At 45.7% G+C, this 10,724-nt stretch overlaps 1 pseudogene; it reads right to left on the bottom strand.

Annotated features, from left to right (window-relative positions):
- Positions 1–9,450: 9,450 nt before the first annotated feature.
- Positions 9,451–10,453, bottom strand: LOC145717228 (nucleoside diphosphate kinase D, mitochondrial pseudogene; annotated as a pseudogene).
- Between the last annotated feature and the right edge of the window lie 271 nt (positions 10,454–10,724).

Genomic DNA, 10,724 nt, shown 5'->3' with positions numbered 1-10,724 from the left:
AGGGTCCTGGGATCGAGCCCTGCATCGGGCTCCCTGCTCCGCAGGAAGTCTGCTTCTCCCTCTCCCACTCCCCCTGCTTGTGTTCCCTCTCTCGCTGTGTCTCTCTCTGTCAAATAAATAAATAAAATCTTAAAAAAAAATAAATAAAATTTTAGGGCCCAATTCATTTATTTTCTTTCATCACTTCTGCTTTTGGCATTCTATCTAAAAATCTATTGCCTAGTTCAAGTTCAAGAAGATTTAATTAATTCCTCTGTTTTCTTCTGAGAGTTTTATACTTCTAGTTTTGACATTTAGCTCTGATCCATTTTGAGTTAATTTCTAGATATCATGTACCCTTCTATTCCCAGTATGGAGTGTGTTAAATGCTTTTTCTGTGTCCACTTTAGTTTTTTTGTCCTTTGTTCTATTAAATATGGAAAATATGTGGATTGATTTTTATATGTTGAACCAACCTTGAATTCCTGGGATAAATCACTGGGACATGGTGTATAATCTTTTTTTATATGTTGCTGGGTTGAGGTGTTAATATTTTGTTGAGGATTTTTGCTTCTATACTTATAAGCGATAATGGTCTGTAGTTTTCTTTTTTAACTTTTAAAAAAGATTTTATTTATTTATTTGAGAGGGAGAGAGGGAGAGAGAGAGAAGCAGACTCCCCGCTGAGCAGGGAAGCTCAATCCTAGGACCCTGGGATCATGACCTGAGCCAAAGGCAGCGGCTTAACTGACTGAGCCACCCAGGTGCCCCTGTAGTTTTATTTAATTGTGATGTCTTTGTGTGGTTTGGGTCTCAGGGTTAAGTGTAATTAAAGATCTGTCAATTTTGTAAATCTTTTCAACATACTAATTTTTGGTTTTATTGATTTTCCCTACTTTTTCCTATTCTCTATTTCATTTGGTTGCATTCTCGTCTTTATTATTTCTTTCCTTCTGCTTGATTCAGGTTTAGTTTTGTCTTTTTTTTCTGATTTCTTAAGGTGAAAGGTTAGGTTCTTTACATGACATCTTCTTTTTTTTTTCCCCCTTAATATAGGCATTTATAGCTATAAATTTCCAAGTACTCACTTAACTGCATCCCATAAGTGTTGATATGTTGTGTTTTCATTTTCATCCATCTCAAAGTATTTTCTAATTTCCCTTGTGAGTTCTTAGGCCCATTGATGATTTAGGAGTATGCTGTTTAATTTCCACATATCTGTGGATTCTTAAAATTTCCTTCTCTTAGTGATTGTGGTCAGAGACTGTAATTTGTATGATCTCAATTCTTTTAAATTTACTGAGATTCATTTTATATCCTAACATGAGGTCTGTCTTGGAGAATGTTCCATGTGCACCTGGGAAGAATATGTATTCTGCTCTTGTTGGGTGAAGTAGTCTATAGTATCTGTCAGGTCCAGTTGATTTATAGTGTTGTTCACATTTTCTCTTTCCTTATTGATCGACTGCCTGGTTGTTATATCCATTATTGAAAGTAGGATATTGAAGTCTCCAACCATGATTGCTGAATTGCGTATTTCTCCCTTCAGTTCTGTCAGTGTTTGCATCATGTGTCTTTGGGCTCTGTGTTTGAGGTGCATATATGTTTATTTGTTAGGTCTTCTAGATGGATTGACCATTTTATCATTATAAAATGGTCTTTGTCTCTATAATCAATTTCTGTCTTAAGGTCTATTTTGTCTGATGTGGGTATAGCCTTTCAAACTCATCTTTGGGTGTTGTTTGCATGGTCTAGCTTTTTCCATCACCAGGATGTTTCCTTCTCTGCTCCCGGAGGCATCCCCAGCAGTGGCTCCGTCTGTGATCCTAGAGCCCATCAGTCAGCCCCTGATGAGTACCCCCACCTTGGCTCCAGCTCCTGCCCTAGTTTCTGGGCTCTGGTAATACCACCTTCTCCCTACGTCCCTCCAGTTCTGGGGATACTGGCAACTTCCTGCTGTTATTAATCTCTGGGAGGCCTCACCATGCCTTGTTTGACTTCTGAGCCCTTCCATCACCTGGATAACTGACTCCCTATATTAAATTGCTTTTGTTTCAAATACCTAGAGTGGCTCTTGTTTGCTTCAACCCTGACTGATACAGGGTGATTCCTGTCCCCAAAGAGTTTAAGGTACAGAAGAAATTAAGGTTAGATTATACCCTTGTTCCCTACAGTTATGACCAAGACCAAGCATGACATGATGCTTTACTTAAAAGAAGGGAAAGATATCCCAGATCGCACAGGGCAGGAAGGTGGTTGGACAAGTAGATAGAATAGGGTTTCTTGTCTACGGCCATACCACCCTGAACGCGCCCGATCTCGTCTGATCTCGGAAGCTAAGCAGGGTCGGGCCTGGTTAGTACTTGGATGGGAGAATAGGGTTTCTTCTCCCCAGACTGATGAACATTCTGTTGGGATGTAGTGCAGTGAGCTTAGCTCCCTGTATGATCTTGGGCAAGTTGCTTCCGTCTCTGGGCCTCAGTTTTCTCAAGTGTAGAGTGGGGAGACTGGGCTGCCTAACAGACACCTAAGCTTTGGCATCTGAGACTGAAGTGCAGGACTTGCAGGCGTCCTGCTTATGGCTTAACCACTTCCTTTATCCCAAATTCCCCAAGTGGAAGCGTGGAAGCCCTCACTGAACCTTCCCTCCAGCCCAAAGATTTTGACTACTCTCATCATTGGCATTTGGAGCCCATTTGCCTTTAGGGATATAGGAAATCTCTTGAACTAGGTGGAAAGGACTCTCAGGGGTTATATCTGGGCAGGGTGTTGGTAAGGAGGGCAGGGCAACTTCAGTTTGGAATTCTTCCAGAAGCTTCCTCCTGCAACCCTTTTCCATGTGCCAGATGCTTCTAAGAAAAAAAATAAACTTAGAGGAAGATGACCTGTGTTCCAGCCTTGCCTCTACTATAACTCACTATGTGACTTTGGGCAAGTCACTTCTTCTCTCTGGTTCTTGGCCACCCACTGAAAATCATGGGATTGGACCACATAAGGTCCAGGCTCTCTTTTCAGGATATTTCTTGTTATCCTCAGGGATTTCCTTTGGTTCTCTAGCTGGTATAGGCCCCCATAAAAGGTCCACAAGTATATTGGGAAGGACGGGAGAATTTTGTGGCAGATGCAGCATGTTGTCAGGGTAGAGGGATAAGGAGCTGCTGATTCTGGTCTCCTTAGCAACCTCTGCCTGATGCTAAGTGGTGGTGCTCACTCCAAACCCTTTTCCTCCTCTCACTGTTCTGCCCAGCCCCCCGCCCACCTCTGGCTCTATGGACATTGCATGTTGTGGCCTGGGAGCCTTCAGGTTCAGTTTCCTAGCTGGTCTTTGAGCAAAACATGGGGATTCCCTAGTATTTTTCAACACTGATTGTGAGCTCTCCTTCTTCATGATAGCATGCAATCAGTGACTATTCACTGTGAGCACATTCTTTATGGGAGGTACAGTATAGGAGGAACCCAGTATGACTTTCCAAGTCCTTTCCCATCCATGGAGACCCAGGTTGGCCCACTTCCACTGCCCTTTCTTCTCTGAACTTCCATAGCACTTTACTCTGGGGACACCTAAATTGGCATGTGAACTATTTTCTATTCTGGAATAGACTTTATGCTTCTTGAAAACAAAATTGTGCTGTGTGCTTTTCTGGGTTGTCTGCATTGCCTCAAACAATGCCATGATAAAAAAACACAAATTTTTTGGGGCGCCTGGGTGGCTCAGTTGGTTAGGCGACTGCCTTCGGCTCGGGTCATGGTCCTGGAGTCCCGGGATCGAGTCCCGCATCAGGCTCCCTGCTCGGCAGGGAGTCTGCTTCTCCCTCAGACCCTCCCCCCTCTCCTGCTCTCTCTCTCTCAAATAAATAAATAAATAAAATCTTTAAAAAAAACCCCAAAACACAAATTTTTAATGTAGTTTGGTATAGTTTAATAATAGTTCAACAATGGGTCCCCTGGGTGATGTCCTCTTTCATGGAAGGTTCTGCCCCATCCCACTTGTTATAGAGCATGTGTTGCATGTCTAGCAAGAGACTTGAAGCAGCTTCTGGAGACTGCTGACTCTTTCCTTCTGGAGAATCTTTTTTTTTTTTTTAAAGATTGATTTATTTATTTGAGAGAGAGAGGCAGGGGGTGGGGAGAGCACAACAGGAAGAGGGGCAGAGGGTGAGAGAGAATCTCCAGCAGACTCCCTGCTGAGCACAGAGCCCGACGTGGGACTTCATCTCAAGACCCTGAGATCATGACCCGAGCTGAAATCAAGCGTCGGATGCTTAACTGACTGAGCCACCCAGGTGCCCCTCCCCTCTTTTTCCTTCTGGAGAATCTTAAAAGTCAAAGCAGGGACTTCAGGAGTGAAGCCCCTTACTGATGCTCAGGGGCTCGTGGGAGTGGGCTCCATTGTGTCCAAGCTGTGCCAGGGATGTGCTCAGTCTTTTTTTTTTTAAGGTTTTATTTATTTATTTGAGAGAGAGAATGAGATAGAGAGAGCATGAGAGGGGGGAGGGTCAGAGGGAGAAGCAGACTCCCTGCCGAGCAGGGAGCCCGATGCGGGACTCGATCCCGGGACTCCAGGATCATGACCTGAGCCGAAGGCAGTCGCTTAACCAACTGAGCCACCCAGGCGCCCGGGATGTGCTCAGTCTTATGAGTAAAGGTGAGTTCTTCGAGTCTGTGTTCTCCGTTTGGAGTGCCGGGAATACTCCAAAGTGTCCGTACAAAGGACACGTTCATAAGAGAAGCAGATGCACTGTGCTTGCTTATATCCAGAGCATCTTTGCCCCATTAGGTCTTTGGTCTTTTAAAGACTGATCGCCTTACAGAAATGGAGACTGTTCAACACTGAATAGCTGATAAGCAGGTGCCTAATAAACATTTAATTGATTAATGAAGTGACTTTCCTGAGATGCCAGTGCTCCCTCCACCTCTTCCTTGGGAGCTCCTTTCTTCCTTTTAAATTGACTTTGGTGGGAGTTGACTGCCGACACTGGTCTCAGCAGCAGCTTGAATAGGACCTGTATTATGGCAGAGCAGAGAACACTTTTCTCCCAGGGAATAGGCCCCAGGACATCTGTTTTGGTTCTGCAGTGACTTCATTCATCCCTTTTACAAATATATTTGACAAGCACTTATGTGTCAGGCATGGCTCTGGACTCGACAAATACAAGGATGAGCATCCATGGTCCCTGGCCTTACCTAGCTCACCTGGGGCATAGTGGGTGTATTAGTCAGCTCAGACTGACAACATACCATAGATTGGGTGGCTTAAACAATAGAAATGTATTTCATCGTCACACTTCTGGAGCCTGGGAGCTGCAGATCAGGGTCCAACAGAGTCAGCCTCTCTTTTTGGCTTATAGATGGCTACCTTCTTGCTATGTCCTCACATGGCCTTTTCCCAGTGTGTGCAAGGGGCGAGGAGAGAGGAGAAGAGGGAGAGGGAGAGAAGCCTCTGATATCTCTTCTTATAAGGACATTAATCCTATTGGATCAGGGCCCTACTCTTATGACCTTATTTAACCTTAATTATTGCCTTTAGAGGCTCCAACTCCAAATGTTGCCACCCTGGGGGTTGGGGCTTCAACAAATGGATTTTGGAGGGACACAAACAGTTATACCATATCAGTGGAGAAGATGGAAAAATAAAGAGGCAGTTAAAAGTATAAACACTAAAAGTATAAAAACACTTATGAAAAGGTTACATTCAACTCAACATGGGAAGGGAAGAGGATGCAAATAGAAAGGTATCCAGGAATATCATGATATTATTCTTTATACCTTCATGCATTAAACATTTCATAATATTTAAACAAATAATGGAGGACAGAATATAGTACAATGTAGTGAGAACTAACGGGTGGGGGATGGGGCAAACCCAAGATGCCGCAGGAGCACGTAGGGGAGGCCATGAGGAAAAGTGCCATCTCAGAGCAGTAGGAGCAACCCAGGGGAAGAAAGGAGGATGGTGGCAAGTGGTCAGGAACAAGTGCCAAGGCCAGAAGTGTTGCCCAGCAGACCTTGAACGGGTTGCTTACTTCCTCAGAATTGCTCGATTCGGGAGTTCAGGACACCAGGAGAGCCCCACTGTTGAACTTGGCCTTCTTGCAAGGGAGATGTAGGGTGTGGGCCGGATTTCTAGCCTGAGCAGTGGGAGGTTGCGTTTGGCACATGAGACATCTTTTGCTTTTGCTATGTCTTTGGAACGAATCTCTCTTTGCCATTGTGATGTGGTGTGCAAAGCATTTCCTAGAACTGACTGTTCTCCACTAGTCTGTTTGTCCATTTGTCCATCCATCCACTCATCCAGCATCCATTTACTGAGCTCCCTCTCTGCCAGGTATTGGGTCAAGTGCTAGGACCTGAAGGCCCAGTAAGTCATGGCCAACTAATGACCACAGAGCATGCCAACTAGTGGGAAATAATAAGCCTCCACATTTGCATAGGGCTTCCATATTTCTAAACCCATTCTTATATCTTATCCATGTAACCTTCAGGGTTGCTCTGTTTGCTAGGTTTCAGTTTTCTGATTGAGATTTCAAACAAAGGAAGTGACTTGACCTTTGATTCTAAGCTCAGGGGCTTTTCCCACTGTGCCAGGCTGGTACTAGGCATGACCTGAAGGACTCAGGCCATGGCTGTCCCCTCCTTGCCTGGAAAACATGCCCTCAGACAAGGTTTCCTGCACCCTGTCCCGCTCTCTGAGAATGTGTGCTCTGCTTTTGGGGAAGTCCCACCCATGAACGAAGGTTTCTGAGAAGGAGCAGGGAAGAAGATCTGGAAGAAACCTTCCTAGTTATTCAGTTCAACCACCCACTGATGACTTGGTGGCCTAGAGGGTAAAGAATAACGTAGCTGAACTGTTTCTGTCTGTAAAGCCCTGATCATGGTCTTACTGTTTCTTAACAATTTTTGGACCCACCTCGTATCCTTTTAACGAACTCCTTTTTCTGAATCAATTAACTAGGGTTGTGTTTCCCAATCAAGAACTTAGGCTGCTAGAATTTGTAAAGAGTGATGTACTGTTTATTGATGTGACCCATCCAGTCTTCTCAAGTGAAATGGGGTCCATATGCAAATTCTGTCAATAAACTGGAAAAATACTGATTTTTCAAGATAGGCTCCTAAAGGTCTACATTAGACGAACTGGTCTTATCATGTATATTAAATAAGACATGCAGAATGGATGATATTGACTGAAGACAGAATCCAGAAGAAATAAAAAAAACAAAGGCATGTCTGAAAATAGTATTAAAAAGTCTGGATTTCCCTCTCTCCTGGCTGAAATCTCTCAAAAATGTTAAAAGCTCATTTATCTTTGTCAAACTTTGGCATGAGCTGAACATCAGACCACAAAATAAGGTGGGAAGAGTGCAGAAGCAAGGAAGACTGAGCAGGAGTGTGGTGGGAGACATGGTCAGTGTAGGTGACACTTACGGATAGTATATTTGAAAGTCCCTAAGAGAGTAAATCTTAAGAGTTCTTATCACCAGAAAAAAATTTTTTTTTTGTATCTGTGAGATGATAGATGTTAACTAATTGTGGTAATCAATTCACATTTCTAATATGTATAAATCAAGTCATGGATGCTATGCACCTTGAACTTAATATAGGGCCGTATATCCATTATATCTCAGTAAAACTGGAAAAAATGTAAAAAAAAAAGGAATAACTACCTACTGTTGTTATAAAAGCCTACCGTAAACTCACCCCCCTGCTACCATAAGAAAGAACAGGGCAAGTCTTGAACAGGGCAAGAAAGAACAGAGATCTTTTCTGGAAGGTGTGATCTGGAGAGATCCAACAGAAGGAAGCACACCCCTGAGGCCCCTGAAGGGAGCCAAATCTGCAGAATCTCAGTCCTGCCTTGCTTGCAGTTGGAGGCCTGGTCAAAGTACCCATTTCTTGGCTCTCCCCAGAGTGTCCTACAGCTTCCAGTCCCTCTGGGCAAGTAGATCAAGTCCAAGATGGTACCTCTTATGCCTCCCTCCACCTCCAATCCCTGTTTTCTTTTACTTGGGAACAATCTATTCCCATGTGGAAGCCAATGGGAGTGGGCCTCCATCAGTGCTGCATAACTTGGTATGGGTTTAGGGGTCCAGCCAGACAGGGACACCCCAAATTTGAGAAATGTTCTGCTTTGAACTTACCTAGAATTTTGTAATCTGAACATCTAAAGAAAGAGCTCTTTTAATTCCAGCGTATGTGTGTATTTTGTGTTGGTTGCTCAGTATTAAGAATTCTATTTGGAGAGAGGCTATCATCTTTTTAGGGCGTAGGGCCTTTGAAGGTCTTTATTAGGCCTTGGGCCACCATGAGGGAAAGTAGCAACAGGGTGAGGTGAAGAGCTGTCAGGTGGCAGGGGGAAGGAGGCAGCTCTCCAGGAGGAAGAAAAGGGAAGGAGGGACAGGCACAGACTAGCATGAGGCCTCAGGTCACCCTGACACCTGTTGCCACGGACCGGTGGTGGTTTCCTGCCACTTGTCAGGACATGAGTGCACAGAGAACACAATGGGTTTGCCTTAACAAGAAGATGCTTCCTGTTTTGCCACCTGGGTTCAGTGCCGAGAGGAAGAGTTTATGGGTCTGTGTTTTGAGAACCAAAGCCAAGCTCTGTGAGGGAAGGAGTGGGGACAGGTGAGGATGGGGTCTGGGGAAATGTGAAAGGGAAAGCAGGGGAGCCATTTGTCCTTCTAGAATGGCTCAGAGAAACCTCATACCATTCTAGTCTCAGCCAGTGGGGGGAAAGGGATGGTCACACTGTCCTCCTGTCCCAACAGCTCCATGCCAGAGCCCCTGTGTGTGCCTGACGGTTGCCCAGAATCTCCTTGGCTTTTTTTGTCCCTTAGTGAGAGACTTTTGTAGTGACCTTTACCTTGGTGAGGTGGCAAGAGCAGCTGGAAACTTGGACTGAAATAGCCTCGTGGTGAAAGCAGAGGCAGGAAAAGGTGATGCTGATCTCAGGGCAAGTGATGAATGAGAAATCCCGCGTGCCTGCACCCCACCCCCCCAGATGGAGCTCACCACTGGGTCAGCCCTACAATTTTCACAGTAGAGTGTGTACATTTTATTTTAATTAAGTTTAATCAATTCATTAATTTTAATTAAGTTTAATCAATTAATTTTTAAAAGATTTTATTTATTTGAGAGAGAGAGCATGCACAAGAGTGAGAGAGAGAGAGAGAACACATGAATGGGGGGGAGGGACAAAGAGAGAGGGAGAAGCAGACTCCCACTGAGCAGGAGCCCGACGTGGGGCTCAATCCCAGGATCCCGGGATCATGACCTGAGTCGAAGGCAGACACTTAATGGACTGAGCCACCCAGGTGCCCCTAATTAATTTTAATTAATTAATTAAGGTGTGTGAGAGGGTAAGCTTTATTTCTACTCTCAAACTCTTCCAACTTTGCATAAAGTCTTCATCTCTGCCTCAGAGATGGCAGAAATTGTAATAAGCAATGCACCGCCATGCACAACACAGTGAATTTTAATGTCCCCCTCCACCACTTTGGGGGAAGGGAGGTCACACTATACACTTTTGGAGACATCCCAAAGGTTGTCTGGCACTTTGGTCTAGAAAGGATTTGGTGCAATTTCTTGCTGGCTTAGGATACTAAAATGCACATAAAATTTGGTTGCTCAACCCCTCTGTGCTGGGGTGGGGCAAAAGGTGGACAGGGAGGTGGTCTGGGACAGAGGGGCAGACCATGGGTGTGGGCTCAGGTTCTTGTCGACAGAGGTCGTTGATCCTGGCTGGCTGCTGGGGTGGCTGAGGGCTGCCTGAGTGCTCAGGCTGGGTGGATGCTGCCTTGGTGGCCTTCGTTGGCCCAATCCACCAGCTCACTGCTCCGGAACCATAGCTGGATCTCCCTCTGGGCCTCTCAGCAGAGTTGGGGTGGCCTAGTCCTATCATGGCCTTTGAGGAGCAGACCGAATTGCGGCCATGGCTGCTGCTGGCCAGAGCTCATGTAGGTGATGAGGGCCGGGTAGAAGGGCTTCCTCTGCAGGTCATGGTAGTGCTTGGCAAGGACTCTGGTGCCTGCAGCATCTTCATCCCCACCAGCCTGAAGTCCCTCCTCTCAGAGCACTGGATCCCATCCCCAACAAGCCACTGCTCCACCCCATTTGGCTTCACTGCAGCCAGGGTCTGCTCCCTGGTCTGGGAGGACCCTCCCGAGTTGGGGCATGTGAGCAGGCTCAGGCCTGGGGCCGAGAGCCACTCCACAGCCCAGGCTCCATGGTGCCTGGTGTGTGAGAAGGTATGATTTCTGGCCTCACTCTCTGACTCCCACCTGTACCCAGCCATTCTAGGCCAACTTTGAGTTCCCCCAAAGCACTGTGCACATTCATTCTTCTGGGTTCTTCCAATGCTCTTCTCTCAAAGAGAGAAGGCTCTTTCTTCCCCTGTTAGACTCCAACTCGTCATTTAAGAACCAGCTCCCGTAGCCCTCCATGGTGTGTTCCAAGGGGCTGCCCATGATCTCCCTCTCGAGGGCTGTTGGCTGAGAGCCTGGAGTTTGTACATTTTGGTTATTAGAAAGCCTAGTGTCTTTATGCTTGTTTAGCTTGAGCCCATCTGTTGCGGTGGAAGAGGATGGGGTTCCAGTATCTGCTTGGCTAGCCAAGTTTCCAGGAGCCCCTCTCTTGTTTCCTCCTCTGGGGATTGAACCAGATGAACTTGGATGTCCTCTCTGGTCTCACAACTGGGGGATTCCATTGATCATCTCCAGGAGGGGGGATGAGGTTCAGAGAAGCTTAGT

This window comes from Leptonychotes weddellii, chromosome 15 (genome assembly GCF_054177405.1).
Source record: "Leptonychotes weddellii isolate Sample4059 chromosome 15, ASM5417740v2, whole genome shotgun sequence".
Lineage (NCBI taxonomy): Eukaryota > Metazoa > Chordata > Mammalia > Carnivora > Phocidae > Leptonychotes > Leptonychotes weddellii.
Note: the sequence above shows the minus strand (reverse complement) of the source record. Positions and strands in the feature narration are given on the sequence as shown.